This window comes from Hetaerina americana, unplaced genomic scaffold (assembly GCF_022747635.1).
Source record: "Hetaerina americana unplaced genomic scaffold, ioHetAmer1.1.p SCAF_2, whole genome shotgun sequence".
NCBI lineage: Eukaryota > Metazoa > Arthropoda > Insecta > Odonata > Calopterygidae > Hetaerina > Hetaerina americana.
The window spans coordinates 85,328,048-85,342,750 of NW_027286763.1; positions in this window are offsets into that span (position 1 = coordinate 85,328,048).

The window sequence follows — 14,703 nt, forward strand, 5'->3', positions numbered from 1 at the left end:
AACTTCTCTACCGCCACCCTAAACAAACACGTGATATCGTACTTGAAACGGGTCTCTCATTCTTTCTGAACAAAAACAAATCCTTTTAAAGCCCTTTAAGGCCTCTTAAATTTTTGTCGGATTTACATCTGCAAGGAATTTTTGTAATTCCAATGAGAATTCTATGAGCCACGTCCTTACCTGTAATAATGCTACTATCACCATATTCTACATGAAATGCTCCCAAATTATGATGCTGCAAGACTAATATTATGAAAAGCACTGAAAGCAAGGGTTCCTCAATATTAATATCCAGCATCCAAAATGAAATAGATTAGGCCTTGTCACCTCAATGACATATCTGCCTATGCGACTTATTACATTTTTATTTCCTACGCACGCAAACAGGTATTCATGCTTTTCTGTGTGAATCCGGATTTGACGATCGCCTTTTCCTACAAAGATATTTTCATCCTGCCATCAACGAACCCTAAGACCTCTTAATTCTCTTATGTACGAAAATTTTATTTGATTTCTCCTTCTACCTTTTCTTTGGATAATATACAACTTCACTCTTCCTCCGCATAAGTAATACCACTTTACAACTTAATCTGCATCCCTGTCCACCCTTTTCCCAGTTTCCTCGATTGCATCCATCCACGGCCTTATCGGTTTTTCCCTCCCTCGCAAACCATTCATTCTCGTCGCGTACCATCATATTCATCTATCAACTGTCCTTTATGTAACGTTGAAGGGTTAGATGGAAGGAGGGACTATAAAGTCTCAATCTTGCCTCAATAAAATCGTTAAATAAATACACTATCATCATATTCAACTGTCTGTTGAATCACCTTGTCATCCATTCTCCTAATAGGAACTAACTAGGTTAGAATTATAAAATATTGGTGTATCCATCTGCATCCTTTTTTGGCCAATTGGTTCTTCACCGCATGCCTTTTGTTTTTTTGAAGATTGCTTTGCAATTGTACAATCCCGTCCTTATGCAATCGACGCCTACGCTTACTCGTGTTATTCAATATCAAAGTTTCAGTTCTTTGTAAAAATGTTAGTGTGATTAAAATTTTTAAAAATCCATTTTTGCTATCTGTGATTAATTTAAATCACATATCTATTTTGAATATCTCATTTCTATCTACTTCAGCCATAAGATATCTATAATGTGATATACTTTTTCTTCATCCCTCAGAAAAAAAGAAATAGCCTAGGCTATTAAAGAAATATTCTACTTCATTCTGTGCAAACCCTTTTAAATTTCTGACGCTTCTTGACAACGAGGAGATATTATTGGGAATATATTATTATTTTTCTCACCTTTTACCCTTCATTGTAGCCTTTTCCTCGTCTCATCTTACATCTTCTTAGTAGTATCCCAAATGCATATGCTTATCCTTTCCTTTTTCCTTATACTGAAGAATGTTTTCCCTATGTTCACAGACGAGCATCTTGTTATCTTTCAATGCCTCCGCCTACCAAGTATTTTAAATCATTTTGAAATTTTACTGCCAAAGTCCTCTTTCCTCTAAATCATAGCCGCTTATTTTCTGTCGTTTTATTTCCACATTGTAATTTTATTCCCCTCAATAGCCTTATCTCTAAGGCTTCTAATTGACTCCAATCCTTTTCCCTTACAGAGTATGTTACAATTCAACGAACAAGAACTAAGAAATTTAACGTTTCATGTTGAATTATAAGATGTTTTCATGTTTCATTTTGGTGCCTACCTAATCTCGTAGTCGTTCATTTTCTCTATTTTTTGCTTCTTCTTCTGCTATGGTAACTCTTCTCGTGAATTGTTATTTAGTCTCTGGACCCATTCTCGTCAGGAATACTGTCATTCTATGTGAACTTTGTCGCGTGCTTTACTTCATGCCCTCCCCCACCGCTTAACTTTTCACTTCTTTACTTTTCTTGATACATGAACTTCTTCTGCTTTCTTGCGTGTTTTTTTGGCCCTTTCTTTGCCTAACTGCTACCCAAAAGGGATATGTTCAACATTGACTGCATTCCCTCGGATGATTGAGCACGTAGAGTTTTATCACTCTTGAAACTACCATAATCTATCTCTATAACTTTCCTTCCTCGAAGTAATCCATCTTCCCCTTTTCACCTTCTTCTCTCACCCACACCGGAAGAGGGCATGTCTTATCGCTGCGTTCATTGCTGACGCAATGGGTTTAGAGACATGCGTGGTCGGTTTGTGACTAGTTACTCGGGCGTATGTGCCCTCCCCTCGCCCTACGACTAACCTCTATCCTCCTTTTCACTTACCCTCCAACCCTAATTCCTCTCAATCCACCCAACTTCCTCATAACTCTTCTCACTCCCCCATTCCCTCCCTTCGTCCCTCTCCTTTCGTCCCTTTCCCTTCATCCCGCCATTCATTTCAATCGAATTCCAGGGTGATAGTCATTAGTCTCCGCCACGCACCGACATACTTCGCTTCTTCCTCTTTTTCTGCCTTCCTTTCACGTCGCAAATTTATAGCTCGTTACCTTTTTTTTCCCGTCCCAATTTTCGTGAATCGGCCATTCGTCTTCCCCCGGTCCCGATAGCCGGAGACACACACACAGACAGACGCACGTCCTCCCTCTCCTCAACTCGAGGCTCGCAACTCTTCTACTAACGTAATCCCTGTCTCCTGCCCTTTGACTGACTCCCTCTCTCTCTCTACTTCCTCTCCCATTTTATTTTTGTTTACGATGTTTGCGGACACTCCTCACTCAAGAGATTTTTTTCCCAGATTGGATTTAATGTTTCCAGTTCACAAGATCCGACCGAAGAATGTTTCATTCGTGACATTATGAAGGCTCGGTAGAAGTGGGAGAAGACTCGGTGCGTTAAAAAAAAAGTTTTGTAAAATGAAAACAAAGGTTTTAGTAGAGTGGTGCTCACTTTCCCTGCTCGTGAATCTTTAGGAATGAGAGAATTTTCCACTGGAATGATGTTTTCGAAAATGATGTAGTTCAAGCGTGCTCACATCCGTCCGACAGGTGAATCGTAATTCAACTCATATAACGCATCGAAACGCAAATATTTGATTAAACTAAGGGGTAATTTGGTCATAAAATGTATGAGGACTTCATTCCTCCCAAAACGTTGACATTAAAATAATTTACCCACTCACTCACTATTCCTACTACCCTTTAATAAATTCCTCATTACTTATTCAATCTCTGAAAAACCATTTCCCAAATCCGTTTTCTTTTTACGTAGGTATTTTCCCCCTATCATGCACCATTAGGTCGCCTAAAGGGTGTATAGTACGTAGAAATGACCCAGAGAACCGGTGTAAGATGAAAGATAGAAAGCCCTTGAGCATATCTGAATAGCCTTTCGAAAACAGGGCGCTAAACTGTATTCTCCGTGCTTGGATGAGCGGAAATTTGCTGAGCGCACGGAAAATCCTCGGAGAGACATATTGTAACGCTACGGTGGTGGAGAACAACAATGCGCCTGGCTCCGTTCAAAAAAAATATTTTCATTTGGTAGATGCAATATTCACGTTTAAGCTTCGTTTTCAAGTCAATCGACGAACAAGATGCTGGCATAGTTTTCATAGAGCATTGATTCACGTTTTCCGTGAGATCGTGGATACCTGGAGAAAAGGATTTTATGTAAGAGTGATAGGGTGAATTGTGGAAAGAAGCTGCAAGAGTATCCATTTAGTTTATAGTATTCCGAGATCCTCCTTTGACGGTGGTTATCAAGAAATTTCGAGTACTGATCTCGTAAAGGATTATTATTTTGTTCGTTTTCATTTTGCCTTTACCTGGTGTAATTAAATTCTTTATACTATGATATTAAAATTCTACAATAACTATGACATCGGAAAACTGCACTGCAAGAAAAATATATATTTCCCATTCTTTGGAGCTGGGCACGTTAAACTTTAATTTTTTGTCTTAGCTAAGGTAAGCTAAGACAAGCTAAGGCAGCTAAGTTCATCTTATATTGGGTGACATTTATACGACAAGAGAGTGAAGATTACTCCTGAGGATATATTTTGTTCCCCTATGTCACTTTTCACAAGTTATATCTTTACCTTCAAATATATAGGGACGGTGTATCATCCGATACTGTTAAGATCACGTCGGGTGTACCACAGGGAAGTGTAATAGGCCCCCTCTTGTTTTTATTTACATAAATGACCTCAGCACCGTGGTTAATAGCAGGCTCCGTCTTTTTGCTGACGATGCGGTGATTTATGGGGAAATTCGAAGTCACGAAGACCGAATCACGTTAGGTAACGACCTAAATGCAATCCAGACTTGGTGCGATACATGGCAATTGGAATTAAATTTGAAAAAAATGCGCAGTAATATATTTTTGGGAAAAGAGTAACACCCCCCATTTAGTTACAAAGTGAAGCAAACAGAAATCGCGAGGGTAGATTCCTTTAAATACTTGGGTGTAACAATTACTCACGATCTGTCCTGGGGAAAGCACACACGGGAAATATGCGGTCGCGCTAATAAAAAATTGGGATTTGTAAAAAGAGTGCTGGGTAAATGTGACGAAAAAGTGAAGGAACGATGTTTTCTTGCCCTAGTCAGGCCCCACCTAGAATATAGTATGCTGCCAGTATATGGGATCCTCAAGAGATAAAGTTAATTTCGGAATTGGAACGAGTTCAGCGGAGGGGGGCTAGATTTGTCAAAAATTGCTATGACCAACGCAGTAGCGTAACTACTTTGGTAGAAAATTTAGGCTGCGATTCCCTTACACCGCGGCGTTTACAATATAGATTAAACATATTAAAAACATTTAAAGATGGGTCCTTTTCCGATGACATCAAGAATATAATACGAACCCCAACGTATTACGGGCGGAGGGATAACGAATGTAAGGTTAGAGAGATTGACTGCAGGACAGACAGATTTAAATGGTCATTTTTTCCGAGAACAATAAGAGACCAGAATTCTTGTAATCGAAATCCCCCAGGAGCCGGCTCGATATAATAAGTATTAACCTACAAGGTAGCGACTGCGCAGGGTTATACGATTATATTTATATATATATTTTTTTTGCATGTTCCCCTTACCTTTCCCCATCCATTTGAAAAACCCTAACCCCCTCATCCCTTACCCTTTCCTCCTGGTGCTGCACCCCCTGCCACACACCTTTTTGGTGGCTTGCAGAGTATTGATGTAGATGTAGATGATGAAATATTTCCTCGTCGCCCGTGGAAATGATTTATTAATTATCCGAAACGTGTCTTACCAAAAATAAGCAGGAAATATGAGTAATAGTTATCAAAAGAATTTTGTCACCTCCATGTAGTGAATTTCGAAAAGAAAGAAAATATATGATTGTACAGTAAGTCAGATGTATTTGAATTTCCTCATTGATTACTTGAAATAATGTTCCTAAATACCGTAATTTATATTCAGCTTATCAAAGAGACTAAGGTGTCATGTTGAATTATGACTATGCACGTATGCGTGTAATGATTTTATATTATTTCAGTACTAATACAGAGAAGTATTATCTCTTATCGATTATTGTAAGGAAATCATCTACTTGTGAAAAATTTCACAAGGCAAAGAAGCTTTTACATAGAGAATGGAGTTGATGACAGGGACGATGAGTATGGAAGTTAAGAAAAGGCTCGTCAAAATTTTATGTGGAACTTAGTTATACACTTCGCGGAAACGTGGTCACTGAAGTAGGAGGATAGACGTAGATTGAAGGCTTTTGAAATGTGGGTGTGGAGACGGATGGAGAAGGTGAAATGGACCAAAAGGAAAACAAATGAGGAAGTGCTAGGTATGGTGAAGAGGAGAGGGGATTGTCGGGAGAAACAGCTAAGGAGACAGGAAATATGAATGATGGGCATATTGATCGGCTGTGGGATGTTGATAAATATAATATGCAACAATGGGGAGAGTGTTAGGCAAACGAGGAAAGGGCAGAAACAGCATAGGGATGCTGGATGGGATGTTTTGTTAGGAGAAACAACATATTTATTTGGTAATTTCATCCACCCCAAACCTAACTTAACCGGTAGATATATATATATATATATATATATATATAAATAGATATATATATATATATATATATATATATATATATATCTATTTATATATTTATTTATATATTTATTTATTGCACAGATGGTATATGTCTAGCGTTCAGTAATTCTTGAGGTTCACGCATTTATTTATCAGATCGCCAATAACCTATTTCAATATTTCGGTGGTCCCAGCCAGCTTCATCAGGGCACGAGGAGTCACTGAAGTGAATCGTTTTCTTCTTGATTATTTTATTTTAAAACAATTTTTCATTGCAAACATTTGCGTAAACTCGTCAGTATCAGTTTTTCCGTACAATCGTTATATATATATATATATATATATATATATATATATATATATATATATATATATATATATATATATATATGCATTTCATTATCTAAACATTGGTTCTTTTACAGGCGTCTTTCCCTTCGGGGGAAGCAAACTATTTTATACATAGTCTCAATATTTGTCGCAGAGCATGCTCAAATGAAATGCTCAAACGAAGAAGCATACGCCCACCAAATCGTCCAGGGGAAACTAGCGGAAACCTTCGTGAACCACCTCTGCTCAGCATCTTCCATTCTTTATCCTTTTCTGCCCGGCAGAATTCTGAATGGCATTTGTGTTGTTCCTCGAGGGATGCAGGAGGCAGATGTGTCATTGGGGTTGGCGGCTCAAGGGTTCTCAGAATCGTGGAATTACAAGACCCTGCGTAATAGAACTGACTTATTTAAATTTTAATGTTTTACCTGGAACTACAGTTCGTATTCTAGAATATTCTCAGGACAAATAGCTCGAGCGTTTGTCAAATAGTTCGTCAAGTTTCTCCCTTTACTTTTCGAAACGTGTTTGTCATTCTAAAATTTAATTTAATACTATTATTTCTTCCTATAATATGGTAATTATCTTTAAATTCTTGTTCCCTTCTTTCAACCAGTATCGGTATATTTATTATTTTCATTAGATATGACCTTTTTTTGTTAACTTCTGAGTTAATTTTAATTTATTCACTCAGTGATTTATTTATACCAAACATTCTAATTTGGAGAGCAGTGGAAGTCTATTTCTAGCAGTTTAGGTGAAGAGAGTATTAAAGACGCTTTGGCACTACAAAAATTTCCCCGACTGCGTATAAATGATCATTTTTGCTAGAAAAAAATCCTTCTTTCTGAATTTGATAGGAGCGTTTGTAGGTCATCATGCTTATCCAAACGACTGTGAATTCACTTTTGTTTCCTTTCTTGGTTGTGAACCCGTTCTCTTGAGGAAATATGAAATACGAGTCAGTTATCATTTTTTGTATCTTTTCATTTTAAAAGTCTGAGAGATGTTCGGTATCAGAAATCTGATAATTAAAGAATCGGAATTCGAAACACCTACGAGTTCATACATTGTCCCTGAAGCTGTCAAAAAGGAAGAGATGATGTAACCAACTCATCGTGGTAAATTATGCTATGTTATTTGGAACCGGATTTTCTTGAATGAGATTTTGCAACTCATTTGGTCTCTTGTGTTTAATTTTTTTAATGAACACTATTAGTTAAACTGGTTAAAGAAGCTGTCATTCCGCTCATCATTGGAGAGAATTTTACTGCAATGATTCCCATCCATACTGGCCTGCGTGGAGGGACATGTTTTTAAAGTGTCATCTCCTTTAACCATCGCTCCATCGCCTCTGGTCATTCCTCGATAGTCAGGAAAAAAGTGGACTAGCACCCGGTAAAGCTTGCCATCGATGAAATAGTACTTCAGCATTAACCTTTTGGGATATAATGCAGCCTATTAAAATGAAAGGTACCCTCCAACGGCATTATAAACTTTTTTACCTTTGGCTTAACTGCATTTACGTACTATGGTGTTAGTAGGATAAATTATATGAGGAAAGATTCGCATAATATTTTATCGTCCACCAAACATACATGTAGACTGTATGCGAAAGCTGCCTCCCCCTTTATTATTATGATGAAATATGAATAAAATGAATGATAAATATGAAAGGAAAAACACATGTAACAGGATAGCAGAGAGATAGATCTAAATGTTCAGTACCTACGAGATTAAGTTTTCAATATTTAGGCCACTTATTAAGGCTTAAGGGATGTCAATTGATATATGTACTTTACAATTAGTATGCGTAAATACGTTTTAATATGTTAAAATTCATTGATCGAGATACAGGAACACTTCCGATCTTTATGTCGGCGCGAGTATTTCTGTCGCTATAAATTAAATATTTTTTACGCGCTATTCGTATCTTTTTGAAGTCATTTGAATTTAAGAAACCAATATTTTCCGTAAACGCCGTGCATACAATCTTTTCTCAACCAAGCGTGTCGTGTTCCCCGCCCGAATCAATCCCGGCTAAACTATTTTTCGCGGCCATATTTAAAAATGAATTCTGTTGCTCCTGTCCCTCAGCCCCACTTTCCCCATATTTACCTTTAGATCTGAGACAGTTGATTATGGATAACCAATGCGTCGTTCTAATGATGATCAAATTTTTGTGGCTTCTTTATTTCGTGATTATTTGCATTCGCGTTAAGGCATATCTGTAGCAGCTGCATTTTTCTCTGAAAACTAATGTCTCCTCTTTATCGTATGAATACACATTTCAAAGATAGGGGGGATCGAGATGGTGCGGGGGCTAACGTACTGGCTTCCCACCCTGAGGGCGCGGGTTCAAATCCCGGCGGTGTTGAATATTTTTCAGAGGTATCTCGATCCCTACTTGAGGTGCTTTGTGGAGGGCACTTTGAGTGAGTACGGCGTCCGTCGGATGGGACGTTAAGCTGCGGACCCCTTGGCGCCTTTCGTAAAGAGTAGGCTAATGCCGACGCCGGGTTTCTCTCCACCCTTCATCCTTTCCTGTCCATCCCCTATGGCGCAAATGACCTTAGCTGTCGGTCGCCTCCCCTAAAAACTACTACTACTACCAAAGATAGGTTTATTAATCGTCGGCAGAATTAATGCACTCGTTTTATGATTAACAACTGAATTTTTAAACCACGTTCTATTCTGTATCATGTTTGTTCAGTTATTAGAAGAAACCGCAATACTTAACAGAAATGCAAACAAATTCTGTAATGTTTGAAGATCTTAAGATCTACATCTACACAATACCTCGCAAGCCACCGCGTGTGGCGGACACCACCAGTAAAATAGGATAAAACCACATGCAAAACAAACCAAAACCTACCAATTGACACTCACACAGACATACATTCATGTAAAACCCATTTTAACTTAAGCACATGTAAATACATACATAGCAACTAACATACACATGCACCCATGAATGCACTAGATATCTACCCAGCGTTTATTCTTGTCTTCCCCTTTAATTCGAATGTCTTTACTATTTCTCATACTTTGACTACTATTATGACTCCTAGTTGTCCGAGGAAAGAACGAATGAACAACCTAAATGAGAAACAGAATCTAAACTATCTAGACTAAAATATAGATTCTTTCTTTCACGTAGCAAATTTTCATCATCATTAAAATAATGTGGATTTCAAGGTTCTAAGTAGGATTTAGTGGTTTTTCTAGTTTTTCATCATATTTTAAAATATACCCTACATGGCTCAGAAAAATCCATTGCGGAGGTTTTATTCCGGCTGTAGAATTTCAGTTGTAAATTGTACTCCCTAGCGGGAACCTAGACGGCTAACTTCCTCGTGCACGGGTCTTGCATTGGCTGAACATATCTTGGCATGAGAGACACAATACTTACGGTTGGGGATGCGAAACGGGTAGTCCAGGGTTAATTTATTCCTGAATACCCTCTAATTTCGGGACGACTCTTTCTTGGAATTGAGCTCTAAATCCCTGCAGGGTGTATTACTGCATAGATTCATTTTGATTTACAATTGTTTATTTTTCATATTTACGTGTTTTCACTTTCCCTGTGCTACTGTTCAGAATGTCAATTCTTTTCCTTCTCCTTCCTATCTCATTTAGCATTTTCCTTTGCCACTCATACACCATACTATTGCCATTTAATACGAGTACCTCCTCCAATTGACTTATCACCTTCTTTTAATTTCTCCTACAACTTACTCTCGCCCCCTACGATGCCTCTATTATATGGCTTTACATTTCTATTGGTGGATGTTATTTCATAGTGCTCTTATGTATTCCAGCCATTTAGTCCTGACCAATATTATTGGGCCTACCAAGTTTCATTTTAATTTCTCATTCTTTCTTTATTAATTGCTATCGAGAAAGTAGGGTTGCTATGGTGACTAGTGTGCTAACTTCCTTGCTCCGAGGGCCCGGGTTAGAATCCTGGTGTTGGCTAGATTTTTCTGTTGTAACACGATATCTACTTGGAGTGCTACATGGGGTTCGCTGTCCGTCGGAATGGACGTTAAATTGTACACTCTTTGACACCTTTCTTTAATAGTAGGCTAATGCAGGCACCTGGTTTCCCTCCACCCTGTCCCCATTCCCTAATCATCGTACGTAAACCATTGTACCTACCTATCTCAATGACGTAAATTACGTAGCTGTTTGTAGTCTCTCCTAATAGTTACTAATGCTATTAAATGTTATAAAAAATCGTATGTTATTTCACATATCCGCAATAATGCACTCCCATGCATATTGACTTCCTACCCCCTACTTTTAATGATAATAATTGCAAGAACTGATGCAATTGAATGCATTGAAAAATTTCGTGCATAACCTAAATTTCGACGCACGCCCTGAATCACCAAGGAGTTGTACAGAATATATTTCGCCTTTATTTGTAATGGAGTTGAGGAAATTAGCAGTTGGGTGATTGAGACGGGAGTTCCTGAGTAGGTGAGACTGGTTTTCGCCTCTGTCGCTTAAATTTACACTCACGTCTACTAAAATGGTGTATAAACGCGAAATATTTTCTGTAAAATCCACATGATAATGACGAAACCTAGATTACGTAATAAGTAGAAATGCCATGAGTGACCGTAAGGTACGAGATCTCTTTAATCAAGTGACGTCAGAAGTCACCTCTTAACCTGGTATTTCTTTGTTTATTTTTTGTTATCTGTCGGAGGTAGTCTGTGAATCGCTTATAATATTAGTTCATCTTAATTATTTGTCCACTTATATCCTCCTCTTCATTAAATTTTCCCGCAGTACGGTAAATACCCATATTCATTTCGGTGTTCATTCGCTGTGATTTCCATTGCAGCCACGCGTGATGCCTATCATATCCACACTTCACTGCCACACGGCAATATCTGTCTGCATTAGATCGTGCATAAATTGGTCAGACTGTACCAGAGCGTTTCGAGGAGCGCAAAGGAAAAAGATGAAAAGCTAGCAAATATTTTGATCAAAATCGAGTGGACGGGAGGGAGCGTATCATATATAAGAGATTTATTATAACGCCAAAGCGACGTCACCACGTCGTATCTGTTCTTCCCTGCTCCGACTGCGGGCGACAAAAATAAATAGTAAATGAAAAAAAGATGTCCTTCCTCCAACGTATCGTCTCATGATTTACATTGCTACTCGCATTTCACTTCTCCTTCCATCGCCACTAAGCGGTAAAAATGGAAAAAAATCTTTCACCCTCGGCGCCTATCTCTTTACTTCTCTCGCATCTCTCACTTCGCTCATCAGTCGATTCACGCCCATATCATCTTTGTGCATCGCTCCTATCCTCTCCGTTTCCTTTTTATTTTATCCAGCTGTCCCAAGATCTCTGCCGCGTCGCATTTCTTAACTCATGATATGTTATATTTTTAGACAATGCTTTGAATATGTATGTCTATATCCAGAGTGTATCTATACATACACACACAAATACTTTTATGTATATATATATATATATATATATATATATATATATATATATATATGTACATATATAATCCTACTCCCTGTTTAAGAGTGTAGATGGATCTTTGATGAGGAATATTAACGAGAATATTTTATTTATGTGATCTAAAATTTCTTGTATTTATATATATTGAGATATGCATATATATATATTGATGCATAAAATTTGGATGACACAGGCGCGATACGAAAAAGAAAGTAGACCTTTCTAGTTTAGGAAGGGATTATCGGTTCTTGGCAGCGTACACAGATAAATAAAAATATATGTCTATCTTTTCAGTTTGTTTCCAGTTCATGCCCTCACGCTGTCTCCTCGTTCGTTAATGTTGTAGCGAATCCACGTCGGTCCCTTTTCCATTCGTCGTCACCGTGATATTCGTTATCCCTACCTTTAAAATTATTTCCCCTTGCCTATTTTATCGCCTTTTTGGCTTGGGACAGGAATATACGTATTGGTCCATATTTCATGATTTCAATTCTCATTATTTTCAAGGATCTCTTCGATATTTTGACTTAGGGACCCAAAATACGGAATTAATCATTCAAGGATTGAGATTACGGACCCACAACACCTTCAGCAATTTCTTTGATGCGCGTGGGAGGGGTTTGAGATATAACCTTATAAAAATTTACTTTTTTTGTGTTTAATCCTTGTTAGCGGGTCTATCGAAGCGAACGCTTCATATGTGTGTTTCAATTATCCCAGCATCACTTTTAAAATTTATTTAATGTTCAAATTATCTTTGGTGTAAGTAGGAAATAAATTAGTTAATGATTACCGTTTTGTAGTTTAATTTTATGAACGTATATTTATTACTTTTCTACGCTTAATTTAAACTTAATTAATATCTAGGTCATGAAAATGTGTATAGATTTGATTTTGATCGATTTCACCCTATTCCAGCATTTTGCCGAAAACTAAATGCACCTGAATGAATGAATGTTTGGCACGTTTTATTTAAAAATGGCTCACTTAACTCATTTTGATTCCCTGTTTAAGTTTTAAAATATTCTTATTTGGGAATCGATGAATTACGAGTAATTATTGTAGCGTCAAAATTTTAGAGAAATATTACACAGGAAAGTTAATGGATGTGTTCTTGCACGCCACTCGAGGTGATCCTTGACCGAAATCATTTCAGTGGAAATAACTAGATATGTTAGGCTTTTTTTTAGGTTTTGCGATGATTCAAAAAACCATAATGAGGGCGGATTTAATAAGCATAAAATTTTCTTGGCCTTGTATCTCATTTCCGAACCAAATTAAATAAATAAATAAACGAGATGTAATATAGGAATTTTTTTTAAAGAAAACTGTTTTAAAATATTTCTTTTTTCAGATAATATATTGTGAAGATTTTCATCGCCGACTAGATGTATTTCGCATGAAAATATTTTTTCATGATTGGGTAACCTAAATTAGGGAAGATCGATTTTCTTAGGTATAGCTTCAAAGCAAAAATAGCAAAATACCGATATGGTCCTGGGGACTCGAAGAAGGATCTCTCGTCCTCTCGCAGCTTTCACCTACTTCGCCTAGTGGAATTGGGCGAACTCACCCCATATACGAATCCATGATTCATGAGGTCCTATATCGATGGCGACGGACGGGGATGCATTCATACCCATTGCTTTATTCACGCGTGTCGACGAATCTGGCGATAAGTATTCGAAAGAGTTTGATATATATCGTCACTTGTGTTTTCAAGGGATGGTACATTGTCGTACACTGCCGCGGACGCCAATACCGATCCCGGTACTTAGGGTGCCTTACTTCCTCCACCCTTTGCCTACCTATTGTGCCCTTCCTCTAGCTGTGGCCCCCCCTGCAATTCCTTGATCAATGGGAGACCGCTCCTCAGGAATCATATCGCACATCAGGTCTTCCAGTTCACCAGTCTTCGCGTGCTGCTCTTTGATCGCGCTCATGCGTAATTCTCATGGAATCGAGTGGTGTGTTCCAAGTCTCTATTTATTTTATCTTTCAGAGGTGGACAGGGAAATGGAGGAGGGCAATATACATGAGCTCATCCTATTAACCAGGAGCATAGAACCGGAGTATGGGACAGTACCTAAGGCTCGCTTATTTTTTTAGTTTTGCTTGGCGGTATAAGGTTCTTATTTTGGGAACTTTTCATGTAGCTCATTTCTTGTTAAGAAGTATCTCCTAAACGTGATCAAATGCTTCATACTGTAACATTTTTGAATCTAATGGAGATGAAAAAGATATTGTCCATTATGGACGAAACAGTATTAATAACAGATTAATATTAATAGTTTTATCAACTGAACAAACGAAAAAGCTATTAGCCAAGATTTTAGTGAACTCTTCAGAGGGACCAAAGGATAAGGTTACTTTTAAATGTACGGACGTGATGTTTTCGACGTAAACTCAGCTTTTTTTTTACTTATAATTTGCCTAAATGGTAGTATTGTGTATTCGTGAAGCATAGGGTCCAATATTCGACTTAAGGTGAAATTAAAACCAACAAATTCGTTGGCAAGACTTTGAAATTTGAAAACTAACCCGATTATTTTGTTTAGGCAACTGGCGTTTCAACTGTTCACGTAAATATGACGCACATTTTACCATCTCTAGCGGACGCCAAAGCCTTCAGACACTCATTTCGAACTTGATTTAATTATTATTAATGTGGTACAGTTGGGCAATTATATACGGATCATGGAACTTGAGATAAATGTTCTTCGTCGCATGGCATCGATTTTTTATCGTAAAATTTGTGCTCTCTGTACTTCAGGTCTTTTTTTTATGGATATCTGATCAATTATTCCTATACCAACAAGCATTGATTGTTTGCATCATGAAGGTAAAATTCGAGAAATAGACACC